The sequence below is a fragment of the Lithobates pipiens genome, unplaced genomic scaffold (assembly GCF_037356315.1).
Source record: "Lithobates pipiens isolate NorthernLeopardFrog02 unplaced genomic scaffold, aLitPip1_a1.2 Scaffold_16, whole genome shotgun sequence".
Classification (NCBI taxonomy): domain Eukaryota; kingdom Metazoa; phylum Chordata; class Amphibia; order Anura; family Ranidae; genus Lithobates; species Lithobates pipiens.
In genome coordinates this window covers 359,407,920-359,432,137 of record NW_027507748.1, presented here as the reverse complement: position 1 = coordinate 359,432,137, position 24,218 = coordinate 359,407,920, and the positions used below count along the sequence as shown (strand labels likewise).

The window sequence follows — 24,218 nt, the reverse complement described above, 5'->3', positions numbered from 1 at the left end:
CACCCGTCTTTCTGAGAAAAATAATAAAAACCTAGGAAAAAATTCAGCAAGTAGACTTGAATGCTTGCAATGTGCTTCCATTCAGAAATGTTTCTATCTACTAGGCTACCTATTATAACAGTCTTACCTGATTATTGCTAGATTGTTAAGTTGTTCTTTACATCATATCTGTCAACTTTGGCTGTAAGTAACCTGTGGCTGTGTTGGTTTGTTGGAAATGTTCAACAGTTTTTTGTTGTTTTAGTGATTTACAAAGACTGTTGCCTTGATTGTGAGTTGTTGGGCTATTTCCAAAATTTACAAATGCTCCATATTAGATAGTGGTTCTCCAACTTAAGGATCCTTGCAATTTTATATGGACTTGATCTTGTTGTCTCTGGCTCTTTATTGTCCTCTACATGTTCTGTGATTCCTTTTGCCTACACCTTTCCTGCCTTTATATTTCCAGTTTATTAGTCTTGTCTCCACCTTGCTCTGCCTCACTCTCCCCTGCCTCTCCTGTATCTACTTACTCTTTAGACTGTATAGCCTTACTCTTTCTTGTACTCACTTGTGTCTCCTGTGTCTTCAACTTTTTCTTCCCCTTTCTTTAACCTATCTCTCATGTGTTTCCACCCTCTCCACCATCCTGCTCGCACCTGTTTCTCCTACTGTGTCTCCATGATGCTCAGCCCCACTATCAATCATATATCTACTTTTTATTTGCTCTCCTCCATCCTGCTGTCCCTAATTATCTTGTATCTTTACCTTGTTATGCTTTGTACTTAACTATCTTTATTGGGCCTTCACTTTCCTCTTCCTCATCCTCATCTCTCTCTCTTGTTTCTCCACCTTCCAACACCCTACTCTCATCTGTTTCTCCTTTATCTCCACTTTGCTCTTCTGCACCCTCATCTGTCTCTCCAGTAGGCTCGTGCAATTCGTTTCGTAACGAATCAAAATTCGTCCGAATTTTGCATCTTTCGGACATTCGGATGCATCCGAATGTCTGAATAAAAAAATAATGAACAACAACGAATATGAAAGAAATATAACGAATGAATTCGAATGAATTCGACATGATTTGGTAATTCTTTAAAGATCTAATGAAACAAAAGGTCAGCTCAAAGTAAATCTTATAGTCCAATCAGCTAATTAATTTTGTGCTGGAGGTTGGATTACTGGCAAAGTGCATTCCTGAGAACTGAGTAAGAAGGGTGTTGTATTGTATTTGAGCCGAGGAGAAGAGACGTTGTCATTGTGTGTGTTAAAAGATTCAATAAACAAACGACTTTCCAAACTACGAATCATTATCACGAATATCTATACATACATAAATAGCGAATTTCAACGAATACGAACGAATGAATTCGACACTCTACGAATAATAACGAATTATCCGAAAACGTATTAACGTAACATAACGAATATAACAGAACAAAATGATGTATTTTACAAATGACAACGAACTGAAACTAAACAAAATTTTCCGTTGTGCACAAGTCTACTCTCCAGTATCTCCACCTTGGTCTGCCACACTCACCTTCATCTGTCCCCCAAGTGCCTCTACCTTAGTCTGCCTCAGTATCATCTGTCTCTCCAGTGTCACCACCTTGCTCTGCCTCACCTTCATTTGTCTCTATAGTGTCTCCACCATGGTCTGCCTCACTTTCATCTGTCTCTCCAGTTTCTCCACCTTGCTATTTCTCGTGCATGTTTGTGTCTCTCTCTCTCCTTTGACTCCAATCTCCTCCATTCTGATCTGTCTGTCTCTCCTTTGTCTTAACTTTGCTTTGCCTAGCTCTCACATGCCCAGCCTGCATCTTTGCTCTCATCCATCCTGCTCTCATCTGCATCTGATGTGTCTTCACTTTGGTCCTCCTTTCTCTTACCTGTTTCTCTATGTCTCTATCCTGCTCTCACCTGGCTCTTTTCTTAGTAGTGCCTGAGGCTATAACTGCATGTACATTATCAGCTACTGCTGGTACACGGAATGTCAAATTGGCACTGTGTGATTAAACCGTGTATTCAATACTGCTCTGTGTTTTCAAGTTTTTTAATCCTGTTCTGGCATTCTTCTGTACCAGCTCTTTATGTTTGGTTGTTTCTACTTTTGTCACCTCTGGCAACCATTTACCCATTTCCTGCTGTCTGGTTGCCCGGACTCTTGAGAATCTGTTTGCTCCTCCATGATCTTTTGTCTGCATTTCTATTTAGGCCCTGGCATCTCTGCTGTCTAGTTTCATTGCTGAATCTTATCTTTGGTTATATGTTCTGTCTTGGATTTTTACTTGTTGTTTATCCCATTTCACCCCTCTGAGTCTCTGTATGCGTCAGGACTGATTTTCAGTTTTACAGTCTATCCTGAATTGTTTATTGCATTACATTACAGCTCTCCAGTTACACTTTGGGTTCCTAACCTGTTGTTGCTGGATTCTGTTTTAACCACAGTGCTAGCAAGCCTTTAGCTCCCTAGAGCTCAGTGTATGTCCAGTTTATGTAAACCATTGTACAGTATATCCCTTTATTGGTATGCTTTACCAAAGACCACTACCACTCTGTTACCCTTGCCTGCCACAGGTACAGGACAGGTTTTGCAAAGCAGTAAGAGTGGATAATGAGCATGGTATCAACTGACTCTCCATTCTGGCTTTTTATCCTTGGTTAACCCTTATCTGCTTGTTAGTGGCCATGATCCTGCCCAACAGAAGTGTTGCCAGGATTCCGACTGATGGCAGCCCAGTTAATATATATGATATCTCATTAAGCTTTCTTTGGTGTTTTTTAGGTGTGGTCAGGAGTTGGGTTTGGTTTTGAGTGGCATGCTTAAATAGAATAATAGGGATAAAGTCCCATTTATGCTACAGATGCTGTGCTCACATGCTAGAGCTGTTATTCCTATGACATATCTCCACAGTTCAGCCCTTTCAAAGTCATCAAGTGAGAAAATGGGCTCACTGTCATTCTTCATCCCCCCACCCATTATAATGTGTCATTGTAGTGTATGTAGTATTGAAGTATATTTGCATTCTGTTTTCTGGTGCCATTACATTGGTGATTTTTTTTTTGTTAATCAATTTTGTTTTCTGGTGTTTGTGGCCTCACCTGTAGATCTGGTTTATTCACTGGATTGTATTTTTGTAAAGGTAAACTTCAGTCTTGGCTATGCCTGCTACAGTTGTCAATTACGGGTAACAAAAAATACCAAGTACTTCAGGGTAGGAGGGAACAGGTGACTCATATCACTTCCTTGCACATAACAATGCTGGTGCATGTCAATTAGCTGTTCAGGCTCCCATGCTGCCAAATGGGTAGAACGAAAGTCCACAGCTCTGTTTAACCACCAGGTCACAACTTGGAGATTACACACACAACTTCCTATCTTCATTTTGGGTATCAGAGTGTGCAGTTTGCTTGGAAAAAGCACAGGCACACCTCAAGCTAAGTTCTCATCTAGTTAACCTGAATGAAGTGATGTATGTTGTATGTATGCCACCACGTGATTTCAATTTACTGTTGTCAGTGAAAAGATGTTTGCTATGCCCTTTACACATTGCAATTTCTGTCTCCACTGCCTTATTAGATAAACACATTTATTCATGACATTAAGGCAGAGAAACACAATGGCCATCATGTATGAAAGTGTCAAGATTGTCAGCCGGGGCTTTCAACACCGAGGGCACCTGTCAACACACCAACATGAATTAAGCATCACATGACAGTTCATTCATTAATACTTCTACATTGTAACTAAAGGAGCCAAGGGCTGCTAGATTGGTACTGCATTGTTCAGTATATGAATGCTTGCCATGCATTTTCCAAATGTGCTGAATTGTGGCACTGTAATTCCCGTCCTCTTGTAGCATTGCCTTGTCCTCTTGCTCCTCATGTGCAGTGGCAGGCGCAGGAAGTCTTTCCCATAAAATTCCAGCATTACTACTAGAAGGCAGTAGAAGAAACCTCTTACACAAGTTTCCGCCCACTCTATAAAATAAGACCTGAGCACCAAAAGCTGAAATTGCTTCAGGCGGGCAGCTGCTTTCTGTTGTCTAAAGTGAATGAAATGCCAGACTTTAAACCCTTTTACAAAATAATAATATGCTTTAAATTATTTCTAGTATGTGCATTGATTAGTGATGGCTGGTTTATAAATAATTCAAACAAAGTAATTAGTTAAAATGAACCCGTAATGGGAATGAAGTATGAAAGCGGAAAATAAGAGAGGCACAAGACTTGCTGCACATACCTTTATTTATTTCCTTGTTCTCCCTGGATCCCTAGACTCCATGTATTCAAGATGCAAATATCAAATTCCAAATCCAAAGCTAGAGCTCTGACATTCCCCAAGCAATGCACTCCTCTGAGGCTCAGTGTAGTGAATTGAAGAATCTAGGAGGAGGTTGGATGTTAGATCTGTGACTTTGAAGAAGGGGGCTTCTGGGGTACTCAGCAATATTACAAAGATGTAATCAGGAAATTTTAGCATCTGCTATATAACTCTCTATTGCAAACACTGCACTCACCAAAAGTTTGCTTAAATTATTTATTTCAATTGTTAATTTGCCATTTGATTTCCCTACCCAAATCTCATGATAGGATTTTAATGGGACATAAAAAGGTAATTTTTTTACTTGTTCCAAGAGTTTGCAGAATAACCTTTAACTCCTTTAATTTAAGCTGTAGTAAGAGTGATATTTGTGCTGCCATTGTTGACCTCCATCTAAAGACACTACTTGCCTGGCTGTCCTCTTTCTTCAATAACTTTCCTTTAGTCTAGGTTCACACCAACTGTGGGTTAGAAATCACGCAAGTTCAGTTGAACTCGCACAATTTCAAACCGGCAATGCAGTCTGACTTCAGGGGTGATCTGACAGACATCTGTGTGTACACCAGGTAAGGAACACAGGAAGTATCGAAGTTATTGAATCAGCATATCAGTAAGGCACATTTGCTTTAAGAAAAAAAAAAATCAGTAAACCGGATACAACAGAACAGCAGTGACTTGTAGCTGAACATAATACAATCCTAGCAGGATAGGAAGAGATGACTTGCAGTTCTACTTTATGTAAAGGGAAAGTATACCCAGAATCCCATTAGTGTACTTGTTCCATGCTCATCCCTACAGGAGGTAGAGGGACTTTGGCAGATATATCTCACGGGACACTGAGAATGCTCTCTTTGAGCTTTCTTTCCAATGTTTGAAGATTTCAGCAAATAGCATTTCCTAGGCATCATCCAAGAATGTTGAACTCTCAGCAGTGAGTGTCTCGGCAGAGATCTCCTAAAAAAAAGGAAAAAGGGTAAAAGGTTATATTTGCAAACTTGTTTGATTTGTCTGTGTAAAAAATGCACTTATTTTTTAATTCCCACAAAAGGGCTACAGTTCGCTGTTTATTTTAGCAGAAACACACCTCTGAGATTATATAGAATAGAAATAAAGTCTTTTCTGAAGCTTATGCACATAAATATTTCTACCTTTTTAGCTTTTAACAAGACATATAAGGGCAAAAAAAGATAATTAACCCCCCTAGCGGTAATCCCGAGTCTGGCTCGGGTTGGGATTTTAATTACAGGAGCGGTAACCCCGAGCCAGACTCGGGATTGCTTCGCTCGATGCAGGGGAGGACACAGGGAGAGTTACTCACCTTGTCCCCTGGATCCAGCGATGTCCACCGCACTGTGTGATCGAGCCGTCCTGCGCTCGATTCACAGTGCCGAATGCCGCCGAGCTCCGTTCCCTGCGACGTTACGGCACACGGGAGCGGAGAACGGCGGCAAATTCAAAAAAGTAAAAGTACACAAAACACACACAGCACTGTAATCTTACAGATTACAGTGCTGTATTAAAAAATACACACTCCCTTTGTTCCTAGTGGTCTGTGCAGTGCCCTGTATGCACTTTTATATTATAAATACTGTTTTTTTTTTGCCTAAAATTTTGAGATTGTCCATAGCAACCAAAAAGTGTCCCTTTTTCAGTGTTTTAGGATTTGATTACATTATTGAATATTTTTTTATTATTCTTTATTATATTATAAACTTTATCATACCCTGGATGTCTGCTAGACTTTGGTTTGAACAGATTTAAGAGCGTTATTCCTAAGAATTACAGGACTACAAAATAAAACGCCAGATTTCCATGCAAAATAATTGTACCACTTTCAGCACCTTATTCCAGACTGAATCATACCGCCAGGGAGGTTAAGATAAAGAAAATTTATTTCATTTATTCTGGCCACAGTCAACCCATATTTTTCATTAAAAGTTATTCTTGAAATGCCTATAGTAATGCTTAGACATAGAGAAAACAACCGATAGAAGGTATTTTTCCTACATGCTGGAAACTTTGCGCTGCTTAAGAGAAAGCTGTCTATAAAATGTATATAGGGCAGATAGCTGAGTTTCTGAAAACTAGCAAGCATTATATAAAATGGTTCTCTGTCTGTGTGAAAGTCCATGGCCCTTATTTAATCAGGCAAAGAATGGTGTGAAAAGTTCAGCAACTTATAGCAACTAATAAGCAATCATCTTTCATTGTTCTCCCAGTTTTTCATTGACAAAGCCTGATTAGTTGCTATGGGTTACTGTACACCCTTGTTCTTTCCACTGAGTTAGAATCAATACTTTGCTGTGTATATATAGTTCTCTGCAACTCTCTTTAGAGAAGGCCAATACTGGAGATTTCATTGTATCTGAAAAAAAAGATCAGTTAATAGCTAGAAATAAAATATATGGGCATTGGTTGGCATTAGAACAGAATTACACATATTTTGACACATGTCAAAATATGTGTAATTCTAATAGGCTGCATTACTATAATAGTAACGCATTATTTCCTATAAGAAAATAAAATCTGTTCTTATGTCCAAAAATAATATATAAAAGGTTCTAGAGTAATGCAACTACATAAGATGCATTAACAGTTAACCCTCTATTTAGTATCACTCAAATGTACTTATTGCCAAGGCCGGCCATACATGATTTTTTATTTTGATCAGCTAGAGTGCAGATCGAAAAAAAACGAATTGATTCCCCCATCCACACAAGCAAAGCTGTGTTATTGTATTCTGAAGGTGGGTATTTTTCCACTGGCAGAATACCGATTGGCTACAGCGGCTGATCAATTGAAAGCTTTCCAACAGTTACGATGATGTCTGTCAAGCAGAAATGGCCTTAGATGGATCGAAATTTATCCGGTCCATGCTAAACCGGCCGAATTTCGATCCATCTATGGCAAGCTTAAAGTGGTTGTAAATCCTTAATAATTAGGCTTACCTGTAGCTACACTGGATATCTCCATAGAAGATATCCCCTGTATTTGCATGTGCCGACGTCATCGGCACATGCGCACTGAAGCAATAGCAGTACGTGCCGTTGCTTCAGTTAGATTGTGCCATTACCGGTAGCGTGACGTCATCGCGGCTCCGGCCAATCACAGAGCTGGAGCCCACGATACGTGGAAATAACTCTGTGAGCGATGTTGCCCACTGGAACGGGCCATGAGGATGGCTGCAGGGGCTTCGATCATAATGAGCTAGTATGCATACACATGTTCATTTACTTCTGCCTGCTCACTGTGCCGATATTCAGTGAGTCACTAGAGGTTGATCAGCCGACAGCCTAAATATTTACTGCTTTTGGTGGGGGGAGGAATGAGTAGTAGACTGTGCCGAGGTAGGGCAGATTATGGAGAGCGAAAAGCAGTGAAAGATGATAGGACAAATTATACTGCCAAATTATACTGTCTTATTTTATCTCCCTGACATTCTCTCCTTTCCACTTTGCGCAGCCTGTGAACTTCTGTAAAGCTTCTGTCAGACTTTCGCACTAGCTGAGACAAGACATACAATCCACACTGGAAATGCATGTATTTTAATTACAGAAAGTGCCTTCGTTTTTGAAAAGGGGAGAGTTTCCAAAGGCCTGACAGTCCTTGCTGCTAGTGTAAACAAGCCCTAACAGGTAAAGACCTAACAGAGGGGTGAAAGTTTTAGAAAAAAAAATCCCAGTCTAGCTGCTTTACATGACATTTTACAGTTCAGAAAAACAAAAATAGCCATCATGATCTCCAGATCTTGCAGTTTGAGCTGACAAGCTTGAAACAGCTGTGTGCAATTTGGATATATGACTGCACATTTAGCCTTAGATCACACTGGCAGAGGAGTGGTGGTAAAAAACAGGGAGTTCTGCAATTTTACTGCCCACCTCCAAATTTACATGGTGGCCAGAGGGGTGAGTTCACTTTTCTTAGGGTGCGATGCTTAGATTCCCAGTGCGGCATTGTTATCTTGGTATGTCAATCTTGCCTATTAAAGTTAATGTGACCACGCTGCAACTGCATACCAAATGGGGCTGTGGAAGTTGCAACATGGTAGTTCAATGTAAAATCCCCACTGGGAAAAAAAGGGAATAAAACAAGCATGCATGAGGTGGCAGTATCATCTGCTGAATGCCTATAAAGTGATGTCAACTGGTCTGCAAAGTGATCTACTGCAATTGCTGTTCACAGGGTGATAAACTCCACCAAGAGGCCTAAGACTGTATCTTTACTATAAAGCTGCAGTTCGTGCTGAAATGTTGATTGCAGGAGTTTAACAAATGATTTGCTTTCCCAAATTACTTCTTGTTTTTTGGATTTGCAATAGAAATGATAACATGTAAATATTTCAAGGTAAGGTTTAAAGCCTCTGGTGCTAATCAGGTACTTAAAAAAAACACTCTGCCATACTGGAATCCATGTTCCAGCAGCAATGATATGTAGATCGGGGGGGGGGGGGGGTCGGACACATGGATAGGGGAGGCAGTGCCCCTATGCCCTCTATAGACAGGTGCCACAGGTGACAGCTCCATCAGTGTTCTGCTCATTGAGCGCTTTCACAGCACAGAATGCTGGAGCCCCATGCACCCATATGGTGCCGTAAAGAGGCTTGTTGTTAAAGTGTTACTAAACCCACAACAGTAAAATCTGTCTGTTTATGCAGTAAAGCATGCTTGTTAGACTCTGCATTGTGTAAAAGGCTGTTTGATCCTGTCTTCTCTGATCTTCCCCTTCTTCCACAGTCCCCAATCTATCATCTGACAAGACACCCTTTGCACATGCTCAGTTTGGTGTGTACTGCTAGAGAGGGTTTTTTTTTTTTTCTCTTGGGGGAGTGCATGTGATCAGCATAGGGCCAGTCAGCCCTGTCCAGACAGAGGGTCAGGGGTCCTGCATCCTAATAGGACAATCAGAGCAGAATGAAAACTCCTCCTACAAGCTTTAACCAAACACTAATAGCAGTCACAAGACTGCTATATACTGCTGATGAGAAAAAGGTATTTAGTAGAGCTGCACGATTCTGGCTAAAATGAGAATCACAATTTTTGCTTAGAATAAAGAGCACAATTCTCTCGCAATTCTCGTGGCATAGCATAGCATCATCTGTCACATTATATAAAATAAAATTGGGCTATCTTTACTGTTTCATTTTTTTTAAAATTCATTAAAGTGTATTTTTCCCAAAACAATTGCATTTGAAAGACTGCTTCACAAATACTGTGTGACATAAAATATTGCTGCAACTGCGATTTTATTCCCTAGGGGGTCTCTGCTTTTATATATATATATATATATATATATATATATAAATGTTTGGAGATTCTAAGTAATTTTCTAGCAAAAAAATACTGATTTTAAATTGAAGGTAACAAGTGTCAGAAAAGGGCTTAGTCTTTGAGTGGTTAAACTGCCCTCATTTACAGGTAGAAGTTCATTCCTTTGATCTAAAAGAACGTAATGATACTTTGTTTATAGTTATCTCCCAGCGCTGACGTTGTGATAAACTTGGCAGACTGCCTGTTTTTTTGTTTGTTTTTTGTTTGTTTTTTGTTTTGTTTTGTTTTTACCACTGTTAGCTGTGAGCAGAGAACTCTGCACTGAATCGAGGACATGCTGTGTTAAAGGGTTTGTTAGCCCATATAACTCAAACTCTGCCAGCCTCTCTATTAGAGCCTGGCAGAGCACACTGTACCTTTCTTACAGAAAAGTGAGCATTGTAAAATACTGAATTAGAGCTATCTTCAGGCCGGTCACATGACTCGCAGCCACTGTACAGCTCTGATGAATGCAGGAGGGGCCTTGATCTCCATCTGACGTCAGCCGGGGAGATCACATGACCGCTCAGCCTCTCCTGCAATAGCCATGGAAACCGGCCGAGAGTCACATGACCGGCCTGAAGACAGCATTAAAACGGTATTTACAGCACTTGTTTTAAAAGAAAGGTACAGTGTGCTCTGCCAGGATATGAAATAGTTACTGGCAGTGAGGAAAAAATATTTTACATTTTATTAGAAGCGGTGGGGTGGAGACGGAGACACAGACACAAGCTTACATGCAGGAAGGAGGGAGTGAGGGGGGGAGAGAGGAGAGCAGAGGGGACAGCAGGGACGGAGGGGCGCAATTAGACCACGGTGATCAGGGCGGAGCTGCCCTGATTTTAATGGTCTAATTTTTATTAGTTTAAAGGGGGCAGATTACACAGCACAAGCACTGTGCTGTTTAATCTGCTTTAGGGTACCAGAAAATCTATATTTTTTGGGGGTTAACAAACGCTTTAAGATCGTGAGGGGGGGTTGAATTGAGATCACAATTTTTTTAATCGTACAGCTCTAGTATTTAGCAGTTTATATTTACTAAAATAATTGTATTCCTATGTTCTGTGTACTGTGGGAGACCAGATATATTGAATGCAGAGTACTGGGTGTAGTAACACTTTAAGGCCCAAACGTTCTGCCATTAAATATACTGTATATGTAACGTGAGAAGAGGTTAGGTTAATCTTCTACCTTACTATTACATGTGTATATGTTAAATGACTAATTTGCTTCCCTTAAAATAAACACTGTGAAGATGAAAATACATTTTGCTAAAATGTGGTAAATACAGATGCCAATGTGTATGTAGTTTAATTATAGAACTTTGTTTGTCAACAACATATGTATCTGTTTGCAAACAAATTCCATTCGCTGAGCTATTAAAGTATAGCATTGTTCTCGTCTGACAAAAGACACCATATTGATCTGTGTATGCGTATTAAGACTTTTGACGTTGTTTTGGAATATTCAGTCAATAAAAATCAAACAAGAGCCACAATTACTGTGGATAGAGATAACCTTTTTAGTATGACACATGATACAGCGACAGAGCATATTATATCCGCCAGAGTAAAAGGATTCTGCTAAACCCTCTTCCTCGCCAGCCAGATGATATCAAAAGAGAAAATGGGATCTGAAGAAAAGACAAATGCTACTTCATTCACTGCAGAATGTTTGTGCACAAAAAAGGCTCAGTTCACCAAGATGGATAAGTAAACGTAACTCGTGATATTTGTACCCTAAAAAAACAAAGTTCAAAAAAACAAATATTACAAAGATGTGGAATTATTACTTTCTTCTCAATGAAATGGAAACTTAATTGCCTTTCTCATTAACCTTTATTTTATCTAACAAAGCACTATTTAATTATGGTATAAAAAAAGCTCCTTTTCCTGCTCTCCTCAATTGACACACCATTGAAGTGCAGATATTACCAGACAAAACTATCACTATCCATGTTAATTGACTTCAACAGTCAAAATACTCTCAAAATCAATAGCATAACATATGCATGGTAAATTCTGTTGATTCTTGCCCTTAATGAGTTGAAAAGTCGATTTCCATAGTGAACAAAAAACAGCAAATAATTCATGGTAATGAGAATAACGATTTGCCTTTGTAAACTAAACCTATTGTAAGAACATGAATGATAAGAGCAGCTCCACCTACAGTAGAGCTGCTATACTGGGACTCCCTCCAAACCGTTCATATGATTGCTTTATATTGAAAGTGATATGTCATATGATTCAGACCAGTGTTTTGGAGCTTTGCAAGGTCTGTTTATCTAGGCAACATAGTGATGAGCACCCACCATCTTAATTAAGTCACAGGTCAAAGGTAGTGCGGCTCACAGAATAAATATATATTCTTACACCTTTTTACATCATGGACCCACAAGCAGCTGCATGCTATCCAGCTTATAAACTTGTGTTCTAGTCCCCTAAACTGTTTTCAGTCTATTCTGCTAAACAAACCCATCACAACAATGACACATGGCATGACCAGATACCAGGAACTTCTTCTTTTCCCTTACCAATGACGACCCAGGAAACACCTACGTGTACTTCATTATTTCATAGAACAGGGGTCACCAAACTTTCTAAACAAAGGACTGGTTTACTGTCCTTCAGACTTTAGGGCTGGACTAGTGCCAGTGGGAGTAGAACATGTCCTGGCATCCAGTAGGAGTAAATAATGCCCTATCTTTTGTGTCATTGGGAGGAATAGTGCCTCATTGTTGGTGCCAAAGGAAGGAATGCTGTCCCATAGTTGGTGTCAATGGAAGGAATTAGTGCCCAAGGACCATATAAAGGCAATCAAAGGGATGCATCTGGCCTCCAGACTGCAGTTCAGAAACCGATGGCATAGAACATTAAATGGTATATGAGTGGCCTTACACCCACATTCTAAAAGTACCCAAACAACAGCTTTCAGCTGTCTCCATTTAAATGGACTGTCCCTTTTTGAAACAAAATTCTTCTGTCCCTTATTCCTTTGCAGTTGTCCTCCTGGGTCTAATGCAAAAACGTAAGTTAAAAATATTTGCTATTTAATTACTAAAAGTCTCATACTACACTAAATCTTTCATTCAACCTCTACATTGTTGCTTTGTTACTATAAGGAAAAATGATGGTTGAAAAAAAACCTCACTTTTGGGTTTGACCAGTTATTTCTTATGTATTAATTATGATAAATCATGGATGCTTAACTGGAGGTGTAACAGGGGTTGTACATTGCCAGCATATTTTGTGTTAAAAGGTGTCCCCCTCCTTCTCAGCTCAGGAAGTTGGGAGGTATGCTTACTTTTATTTAGTATTCTGAGTTTTTTAAATATGACAAAGCTTTGGTATTAAAAATTTACTAATGTAGCCGCACATATTCACAAACTTGTTTTTTTGGGGGGGTTTTTATCCCATTATTTCACCTTTACTACCTCATACCTCTCAGGTCTAGATTCACAAAAACGCACAACATACTTTATTTAGCCTGCTCCAAAAGTAGTGGTATTTTACAATATAAACACAAGAAATACTGCTCCAGGTAAGTCCATATTTTTCTGCAAACACTGCTAGGTGCGCGTGCAGCTCTTCACTGAAAAGCACATGAAATAGTAAGGTCGCTTATGCAATTCACACTCAAAGATGATTATTCTTAGAGTGATTTCTTGAAATTAAGAACCGCAGGTAAACAATAAACACTTATCCTTACTTACAGAACAAGCTGAAGTCAGCTGCCATCAATCAAAGAATCATAATTTCTCACATTGGGGGTTGTTTACGAAAGGCAAATCCACTTTGCACTGCAAGTGCACTTGGAAGTGCAGTCGCTCTAAATCTAAGGGGTAGATCTGAAATGAGTGGAAGCTCTGCTGATTTTATCATCCAATCATGTGCAAGCTAAAATGCTGTTTTTTATTTTCCTTGCATGTCCCCTTCAGATCTACAGCGACTTTACTTCCAAGTGCACTTTCAGTGCAAAGTGGATTTTCCTTTAGTAAATAACCCCCATTGCATTCTACCTATAATAGCATTAACCGTTAAAAACACTGATATACAGTAATTGGCTCTTAGAAATAAAAAACAACACAGTATAGTTAAAAAAACAACATATTGCATGGGAAAAGAATTGGGAACAAAATTTAAATAACATACAATGTAACAAAATTTAGTCAATGGTTAATGAAACAATATCATATAACTCAACCAATCCGTTAATGTTCTTGTAGTCCTGCCCATATTTTGGACCAGGCATTTACTACATGTAAAAACATACACTACATAATGACTCTTGCAATTTATAAACAATTTAACGAGGAAACACTTATTAATGGCTACAGACATAACTTGACTCCAACATACTTCCACCTTTTAACACGGGTGTTTTTTTGTTTGTTTTTTTACACCACATTTATACTTACCTTTAAAGTGTAGCCACGCTTTTTTATAATGCCTTTTCAGACTCATAATAGCTTAGAGTAGGTGCTCCAGAGTAGATGCTTCTCTTCTTACCATTTTAACCCCTTATTGGAGAAAAGACAACAATGTTATATTACACCAACAAATATTTTTCAATAATCCACCTCACTTTATTATATTCCAGACTGTATTCAGTGGAGAATATAACATCACTATCAATGTTATTACATATTTGTTTATCTTTTAAAAACTTCCTATCTTTCCATTTTGCAATATCTTATGCTCTATCTAAAACAAATCTGGAATAGGTCCTTTCCAAAAATCTCTTAGGTAATACATTGGCTTATATTTCAAATGTATCTTCATTAGAACAAATCCTATTTAATCTTATAAACTGTCTCACGAGGATCCCTTTAATTGTATGTCTAGGATGTCCTGAGCCTGAGCATGTAATAGTTTATTGCCTGAAACAGGTTTCTTTTATAATTCTTATTGAACAGAACTCTTTCTTCTCAGACAAAAATGTAATGAGGGTTTCTCATGTTGGTCAGCAAAGCTCAAATTCAATTCATTGTTATTTACATGCTAAAAATGCTGACAAATCATAAATTGCTTCTGTACAAATAAATAACAGATCATATACATGCCATGTAGAATCCAAATATGTGATCTAAATGGGTTGCTACTTCAAAGATGTGTGAATGCTCACACCAACCCACGTACAACTGTGCTAGGGAGAGAGAAAATGTAACTCCCCTTGCAGACCTGCACCTTTGGAAGTAGCACCTTTCATAAAAAAAAAAAAAATATTTAATTAATGAGTAAATAGCCCAGCACCTCAATATTAAATGCTTTATGTGCAGCAGAATATTTACTATACTGATACAAATGAAATGTGGCTGCCTTAAACCCAATTTGTGTTGGATAGAGATATAAACTTTGAACAAGCTATCCAAATATTACCATCATTCCATTTGAATTCTTTCAATGTATTCAACAATTGCTTTGAATTAGTAAATAACCAAGTAACTGTACTATTAGTGGCTGTAGTTAATGATCTAGGACAGGGATATGCAATTAGCGGACTTACAGCTGTTGCAAAACTACAAGTCCCATGAGGCATAGCAAGACTCTGAGAGCCACAAGCATGACACCCAGAGGCATGATGGGACTTGTAGTTTTGCAACAGCTGGAGGTCTGCATAGCCCTGATCTAGGAACTGACTGTGCCTGACTGAGCCTGATCTGTCTGATTTAAATATCCCATTCCTTTCACAATAGGTCTTCCTTTAAAGGGTTTTAACATCTAATGATCCTTTGGTAAATGATGGAAAATAGGCATAACAGGGTACACCAGTTCTAACATTTCTGCCTCTTTCTTGGTCAAATTTTCCATAACAGTCTCTGTTCCACCAGTTTCATAAAATAGTTTTAAACACCTTTGTTGGATGCCTTTTTAACTTTTACATGAGTGGTTGTTGGACAACTTATGCCGCACACACACGACCGAACTTTCCAGCAGAAAAGGTCCGAAGGTCTTCCCGATGGACTTTCAACCGAGTTACGGACTTGCCCCCACACGAACGGACTAAAGTCCATTGGAAAGTCCATTTGTTTTGAGCGTGATGACGTACCATGAGTCTAGAAAGGGAAGTTCAACAGCCAGTAGCCAATAGCTGCCCTTGCATCGTATTTGGTCCGTCGGACCAGCATACAGACAAACGGTTTTCCCGATAGGAATTGAGTCTGTTGGACAGATTTGAAACATGTTCTATTTCTAGGTCCGTATGAATTTTTTTAAAGAAAAACGATAGGATTATCCCACACACGATCGGAATGTCCGATGGAATGATTCCATCAGACCTATTCTGCCGGAAAGTCTGGTCGTGTGTACGTGCCATAAGGGATTCATTGCTTTATGTCTCGGAGTCTTTAGCCCCGTACACACAGGCAGAATGTCAGGAGACATTTGCTGGTTTAAAAAAATTGTAGAGTGCAACTGGCTTAAATATACCTTACATCCTCCCTTACTTGATTGGCATGATGATTTTTGGCTGTACCTGGGCTCAGAACGGAAGATCACTGCACTGTGCGTCAGCAGGACTGGGGGGGGGGGGGGTTGAGGAGGGGATCCTGTGTGAGTTCACCTTACAGATTTTTCTGGAAAGTTGAACTCACACTTTGAGTTATCATTTTCTATGTGGCCAGATAGCAAAGGTTTTGATGCCATTCTCGTAAAATTTTGTTCAACTAATCTCTGGAACTGATACATGATTTCAACACAACTATTAATGGGATACAAATCTGAGCTCCACCTCAAAGGTCCAATCTTATTATGATCTGCTTATTGACTCTATAGGGTTTCTGTACTAGAAGCAATAGGCTGTTCCTTTTGTGAGAGAGATTTCCCTTAGCTTAGTGAATGAGGCAAAGCTCAACCGACATCCATTATTCATGTACAAGCAAAAAAAAAATGTTTTCCTTGCAAGCGTTTAGGTATTTTTTGAAAAGTGCAACTTCTCAATGTTTACTGAGGTAAAATTCCTATTGAGAAGTTAAAATTCTCTTGCAAAGTAAACAGGCTATTTGCCTTTACTAAACCATGTAATGGATCACTCTCAGAGGCCAGCTCCTCTAAATCTCTAAGGCCCTCTGCAGGTGCCCCGGCATCAGCGTTAAAGTGGCACAATTTTTATCATCACTTTACCGTCATTTTAGCGCCACAGGGCAGTTTTAACCCCCCTACCTGCCACGAAAGGGTTAAAACCACCGCAAAGAGCTGCTACAGAACTGCTACAGAACCGCTATGCTGACGGTATAGCCGTGCTGCCCTATTGATTTCAATGGGCAGGAGCCCATGTATACACCGATCCTTCACCGCTCCAAAGATGCTGCTAGCAGGACTTTTTTTAGCATCCTGCCAGCGCACCACTCCAGTGTGAAAGCCCTCAGGGCTTTCACATTAGGGAGGCAGCAGTGGCTGATTCAGGGCGCTTTGCAGGCGCTATTTAACACATATACTTTTTTTTTAAGTCACTTCCTCTAATTCCACAGGGAATTTATCAGTTTCAACTCTTCTGTTATCATCAATTTCTTCAACATCACAGTGATAATGATTTTTCAAAGTTAAACTCCTGGCAAAATGATTAATATCTAATATAGTATAAAATAAGTTAAAAGTGCTTAATTGAACTAAAATTCAAACCCCTAGACAATAGACACATCTCATCGTCAGCAAAACCCCTAGAAGATAGGTCCAGAACTTCAGATCTTATTTCCAAGCCTGTCCCTAAAGAGAATACAGACCATATTTTTCTTTTATGTTTTTTCCCTGTCTCGTTCGCTTATGTCTTTTTGTCGTTGTTCAGTGGTTTCAGTGGATTCACCATTGATACTTTTTTTCCCCTGATGTAGTTGTCCTTTGAACAGATGCCAGTGATGAATCAATGTCTGTCTCCACAAATGTAACATTAATAGCATCTATATGATAGTAGTGGCATTTTTCCACTGCTAGTGCTATTATATCACTGAAATTTTAACGAACCTTATTAAAAATACAATGTAAAAGTCAATTCAAAAAGACCCCTGAAATAGTATCAGCTTCAGATGGTGATAACTTCAAAAGCTGTCTATAGAGGAGAGCAGGGAAAAAATTTCAACAGATTAATGTTCACTTCTCTTGAAAAAGAAAAAATATACACCTTAGTGACATTTAGTTTGGGAATTGAATTTTATAATAAAAAAAATGAATGAGATAATATACACTATAATACCATAAGTATTGTAACGCCTGCCTTTACACGCACATGAACTTTAATGGCATCCCAGTATTAGTCCATAGGGTTCACTATTGAGTTGGTCCACCCTTTGAAGCTATAACAGCTTCAACTCTTCTGGAAAGGCTGTCCACAAGGTTTAGGAGAGTGTCTATGGAATGTTTGACCATTCTTCCAGAAGCACATTTGTGAGGTCAGGCACTGATGTGGGACAAGAAGGCCTGGCTCGCAGTGTCTGCTCTAATTCCTCCCATAGGTGTTCTATCAGGTTGAGGTCCAGACTCTGTGCAGGCCAGTCAAGTTCCTCTACCCCAAACTCGCTCAACAATGTCTTTATGTACTTTGCTTTGTGCACTGGTGCGCAGTCATGTTGGAACAGGAAGGGGCCATCCCCAAACTGTTCCCAAACAATTGTCCAAAATGTCTTGGCATGCTGACGCCTTAAGAGATCCCTTCACTGAAACTAAGGGGCCAAGCCCAACCCCTGAAAAACAATCCTGCACCATAATCCTGCCTCTATCAATTGATTTGGACCAGTGCACAAAACAAGGTCCATAAAGACATGGATGAGCGAGTTTGGGGTAGAGGAACTTGACTAGCCTGCATAGAATTCTGAGCTCAACCTGATAGACATCCTTGGGGTGAATTAGAGCAGAGACTGCGAGCCAGGCCTTCTTGTCCAAAATCAGTGCCTGACCTCACAAATGTGCTTCTGGAAGACTGGCCAAACAATCCCATAGAAACAGTCCTAAACCTTGTGGACAGCCTTCCTAGAAGAGTTGAAGCTGTTATAGCTGCAAAGGGCAGGCCAACTTAACATTGAACCCTACGGACTAAGACTGGGATATCAGGCGTACCAATACTTTTGGTAATATAGTGTAAGTAGTGGTATTTTAGCAGCACATCCTTTCTGAGTAGTAAATAGGTCTTAGTTGATGCATCTATAGTCAAAATGTACTTTGCAGTAGGTAAGCTGATGCCAGCTTGCAGTGGCGGCTGGTGTTTTTTTTGGGGGGGGGAGCGGCAAGCCCAGCACTTACTCTATCTAGGTAGTGGGTGGGCATGCAGGCAGCGTGCTCTACGGGTGGTGGCAGCATGTCGTACCATGATCCTCCTCCCTCCTCCCTCCTCCTAGGCATCCAATAGGATCACCTGTCCATTCAGACAATCAGATTACGGGTGTCAGACCCGCTTCCTGATTGGCTGGGAGCAGGATTAGTGTGGCGATAGCAAATATACATTTGCTATGTCACACATCTGGGTGGGCTTGGAGCGCAATGCTCTGCGCCCCGAGCTCACCCTTTTTTGAAGTCTATTAGAGCCTCTGGCTCTAATCACGTGCTTCAAAAAAATACACCCCCCTCCACTAGAAGCCATGATCTGATACTCCTGCATGTAGATGAGGGGGCCGGACGTATGAATAGGGAGTGCGGCACCCGTGCGCCCAGGAGCCCCTAATGAACAGGCCACCACTACCAGATTTTCATGAGCAATTAGTCAAAGCTGACTTGTACAAATTCCAGTTTTTATAAAAACTTACAGAATAGAGACTATTACAAAACAAGTTTTCTGAAATGTTATTTTCCATTAGAAGACTGTCAACACTACTGATAGAGTTACCCAGAACATTTCAGCTCAGCACACCTTATCCTGTCCATGATAAAAATGAATGGGTCCACCTATGTGTTTCTATATGGGAGGAACTAAACATGTATGAATAACTGTATAGGGAGGAATATGCATTTCATTTCCCAATCAACAAAAACCTCCATGAATGCAGTTTTCACCTTCCAATCCAAAATACAAGCTAACAATGCAGTGTGTGTTATGTATGTATATCATTCAAGGGGACATAACAAGCTGGCTTATTCAAATTCACTGAAAGGTAAAATACATTAATATTTATAGTATGTGAGAACAAAGTAAGTGTACTTTATGAACCATGCTCAGAACGCAGAGGTTGTTCAAGGTTAACTAAAATTCCACCTTTCCTGTACAGACCCCTTTGTGCAGCGATGGTGGTTGCAGCTAGTTCAAGCCCGCTCAGAAGATTGCTTTAAAAAAAAAAAGAAGCTGGATGTGTCTCCAAATGCACAAAATATAAATGGCTATTAATATTTATAAGAAATAACACCGTACAATGTTGATCCAAGGAGTATCAAATTGCCTTTGGGAATCAGTAAGGAATTTTTTCCCTCTTAAGGAATATTGGATCATACTTTATAATGGATTTTTTTGCATTTCTCTTGATCAACTACTGGTTTAGGGTTCAAAAAATGTAGGGAGATTTATTTTTATTCTTTTTTCTTATTTTAATCTTTCGGCTGAACTCAGTGGGCATGTTTGTTTTTCAATCTAACTTTTTAACTGGGAAATCTCCCATACTCCTGTAACTTTCCCAGTTCACCAGTTCCTTCTAAAGTGAAACTTTACCACAGTCAGTGTAATCATTGATGGTATAGGTCTGACAATATATATCAAACTTTAAACATTTTTTTTTTATTCAGCAAGTATAGCAACTGTAGTATGCATAATAATAATTAAATAAAGAATAATTTATCTTTATCTATGAAAACCCTTTAAAATATACGTAAAATGGGGGAAGAATGCTGTGAAGGGGATTGTGATTGATATTTATATATTGAACATTAATAAAAAATATAAGAAAAAAAAAAAAAAAAATATATATATATATATATACATAAAGTTTTAGATCAAAGTAGGGGTAGGGTTAGACCCTTTGTCAAGGTATTACTGCTGTCTGAGCTCCTCTTTGCTTGTCCTGATGGCTTTTGCTACTGAGACAGAAAGCAAAGGGATCTTTATAAAAATTTTAAGCTGTTGTCATAACTAAAGGTCATGGAAAATCCTCCAAAGTGAACACCTAATCATGTGTTAACTCTTTAACCGCTTCCGTGCCGGAAGGTTTGTTCATCACCAGCCCATCACCATATCACTGCGTTACTTTAACTGACACTGTACACAAATAAAATTGATGTCCTTTTCTCCCCACAAATAGAGTTTTCTTTTAGTGGTATTTGATCACCTCTGCGGTTTTTATTTTTTGCACTATAAACAAAATAAGACAGACAATTTAAAAAGAAAAAATATATATTTTTTACTTTCTACTATAAAACATACCCAATTAAAAAAATAAAATTTCTTCATCACTTTATATGTATTTTGCTACATGTTTTTCGTAAAATAAATCACAATAGGTGTATATTGATTAGTTTTCACAAAAGTTATAGCGTCTACAAACTATGGAAAATATTTATGGAATTTGTTATTTTTTATTTTTTTACTAGTAATGGCATCAATCAGCAATTTTTAGCAGGACTGTGACATTGTGGCGGACAAATCTGACAAATTTGGGGACCAGTGAGACCAATGCAGTGATAAGTGCTATAAAAAATGCACTGTCATTGTACTAATGACACTGGCAGGGAAAAGGTTAACATCAGGAGCGATCAAAGAGTTAAATGTGTTCCCTGGGAGTGCTTGCTAACTGTGTGGGGGGTGCTTTTACTGGGGGAAGACAGAAACAGAAGCAGAAACACAAGATTTCCATCTTCCCCTCTGACAGAACGGTGATCTGCCTTGTTTACATTCTGCCTCTCTCATAGACGATCGCTGGGTGCCAACGCCACTTATTGGCTCCCGCTGTGCCCAATCACAGCAGGAGTGGGTCTCTGGCTGTGATTGGGCACCCCAGACCCGGCGAAGTAAAAGACATACAGGTACGTGATTTCTCACTGAAGGGCTGCCCTGCTGCAATAGCAGAAGTAATTCCCATTTACTATGCATGGTTTTTATTTCCTTTTTCTGTCATGCAGGGAAAAGATAAAATCCCCCTGCAAATTTAACCTGATAGGGGTTTTAAAACATTTTTTCATTTTTCATTTTTTGCATACATTTTAGAGCTGAAGGCTGCCAGTGTGCCAAATTTGTCCTTTCTGATAGGCATGACTGAGAGTTATTAGTTATTACTCTCTGGAGCAAAACCTTTTGAACAGTCAAGAAACACTACTAACAGCTAAATAGGGGTTTCACCTGTATATGAGTATGTTGGGTCTATTAGCTCATATTTATCGAAAAATAATGGTTTATGAAGCTGTATTTTTCTCTGCTTCATAAATTACCCATAATGTCTTTTGCAAGAGTGTAATGGCATTGGCTAAGGAGATTAAAAAAAGATAAATAGCCAGAACGAAAACTTTGGATTAAATGCCACTTGCAACATATAGGCAGTTTGAAATGTGCCACTAAATTGGAAAATGTTATTTCATGATGACAGGCCTAATTTAGGGAGCAAAGGCATTTGGTAAAAGGGACATGAGAATAAAAGACTTTTCTCGTGTAATTAATTCACTCATAAAACGTATTCTCTGTGAATGAGACATGCAGAATAAATAAGGAAAAAGATGATTGCTCAATGAAACAAAGAATATTTTCTAATTATGTATTTTTATGTAAGAAATAGAGCCTATAAAGAAAAATCTATTTGACAATGATTATCTGTTATCTGAAGAACTTGTTAAGCACTGCTTGGCAGGTTACAGTATTAGCAGAACTTAATAGTGTGAGCTGGATCGTGTGATCATAATCTGGCAGTCTTGTAGTTTTCTTTTTTTTTTTTTTAGACCTACGCTACAATCACATTGATTTTTTTTAGTTGTCCATGCAGCACTATCATAAAGTAAAAGTTCCAACTTTTACTTAATATTCTGCAGTACTAAAGGTGATGGTAGAAGTTCCAACATGTACTTCCTATTCTGCATTACTAATGGTGATGGTAAAAGTTCCAACCTCTACTTCCTATTTTGCAGTACTAATGGTGACGGGTCACATAAATATAGTTGTTTAAAGTGCATAACATGTAATTTTTTAAATTTGTCCCCAGGCCTCACCTGCAGTGTATGTTTTATGGATTTCCATTCAGTAAAACGTGTGGGTTAATTACTGTCTGAACTAATGGTGTGACGTATCAAAGTCTCAGCACTTACAACTAGAGTTATTTTCTCACAGCCACCAATTACATTCAGTCTTTGAGGGTAGATTTGAATCATGTTCCTGGTATTGACATTTTGATGCATCAGGCCTTAAGTAGCTAGATGAGATTCTTAGCATGAAAGAATTTTCGAATTCATGAGTAGTGTAATGCGGGGAAAGAAATTAAACATTATTGAACCAGGCTGATAGCTGCCTATCCCATCAACCACCACAGAGACACAATTGTTACCTTTTTTTTACGCCTGATGCTATGCCACAAGTTTTGTTGTGCTTTTACTGAAAATGAAATATCTGGACACTTGTGGACCATAGCTCACTTAAAGAGAATGTATCATGAGTGAAATTCATGATGAATCCCTTCTTGAAATAAAACAACCATAAAAAATATAACTACTGTACATTTGACTTACAGTTTGGAACATCATGTCAAGTATCAGACATTTGTTAAGGTGACCCTTTTTTATCTGTCAAACAGCCCATGTTGGTGATCTTTACCATTTTGAAGAGGTATGACTAGCCAAAGAATGGTCTGCATTGGACACACTTCCTAGTGAGTTAGGCTGGACATAGATCAGTCTTTTTTTTTTTTTCCAACCAGAAGTTTGAACAAACAAAAATGACATGACTACTCCATCCACACATTCAAGGTGGATGATGAAATCCTCCCCACTTAGCTATTGTATTCTGGCAGCAGGGAGACTTCCCTGCCATCAGAATACACTGATCAGCGCTGACAGCTATAGGTGATGGCACTGATCGGGCAGCAGAAATCAGACTGGGCTATTGTACAGAACATTCTTGAAAGGTGGTCCTATCTCAGCCCCTCTTTCCTGTGCTTGAGCTGGACTTTGATGGTCAATGGAAAAACTCTCTGACTAGTCAAGAAACCATACACAAGGTGTGGATGATCAAGAATACAAAGGTTTATTCCGGCTTCACAGAATATATACAATACAAAAGAAAGAGTTCTATAGGGGGAACGTCCCATGAACAACCAATCACATTCAAGCGCTATGTTATACAATTAATACTAACCTAAAAGATATTCATAGCATTTCTGCCTAGAGACAGACTCAACGTCACAATTCTAAGAATATTTAACCTTATCATCTTGGTTTCAGGCCAGTGTCCCAAACACGCAATATATGTTCTTAATATGCTATAACTAAATGTCAACTCTAACCGCAGATGCATCCTGCTTCGCACTTCGCCTTAGCAATTCTGGTAAACTTGCACAAGCTAGCATGAGATGAAAACATTTTCTAAAACATTATGGATTTGATTCTAAAAACATTATAGATCTAAGGAGTAACTCTACCTTTCCTTACAAGTCTTACTTATGGTCTAATGCGCAGACTGATGTACCTCCGTCCCTTATACTTCAGAGAAGCCAAAAATGAAAT

The 24,218-nt window shown here is 39.0% G+C and overlaps 1 protein-coding gene and 1 long non-coding RNA gene across 10 annotated transcripts in view; one reads left to right on the top strand and one right to left on the bottom strand.

Moving 5' to 3' along the window:
• The window catches only part of ADGRB2 (adhesion G protein-coupled receptor B2), a 706,559-nt gene that overhangs the window by 76,056 nt on the left and 606,285 nt on the right, over positions 1 to 24,218 (top strand). The window lies entirely within an intron of this gene.
• LOC143982878 (uncharacterized) overlaps positions 3,556 to 24,218 on the bottom strand; it is a 78,070-nt gene continuing 57,407 nt past the window's right edge. For 2 of the 3 annotated variants that reach the window (XR_013274525.1, XR_013274526.1), the window contains 3 exons: positions 14,030 to 14,131; positions 4,226 to 5,260; positions 3,556 to 4,028 (listed from right to left, as the gene is read on the bottom strand). This is a non-coding gene — a long non-coding RNA (uncharacterized LOC143982878). The remainder of the gene's footprint in view (positions 4,029 to 4,225; positions 5,261 to 14,029; positions 14,132 to 24,218) is intronic. The other variant, XR_013274527.1, reaches the window with a different exon arrangement.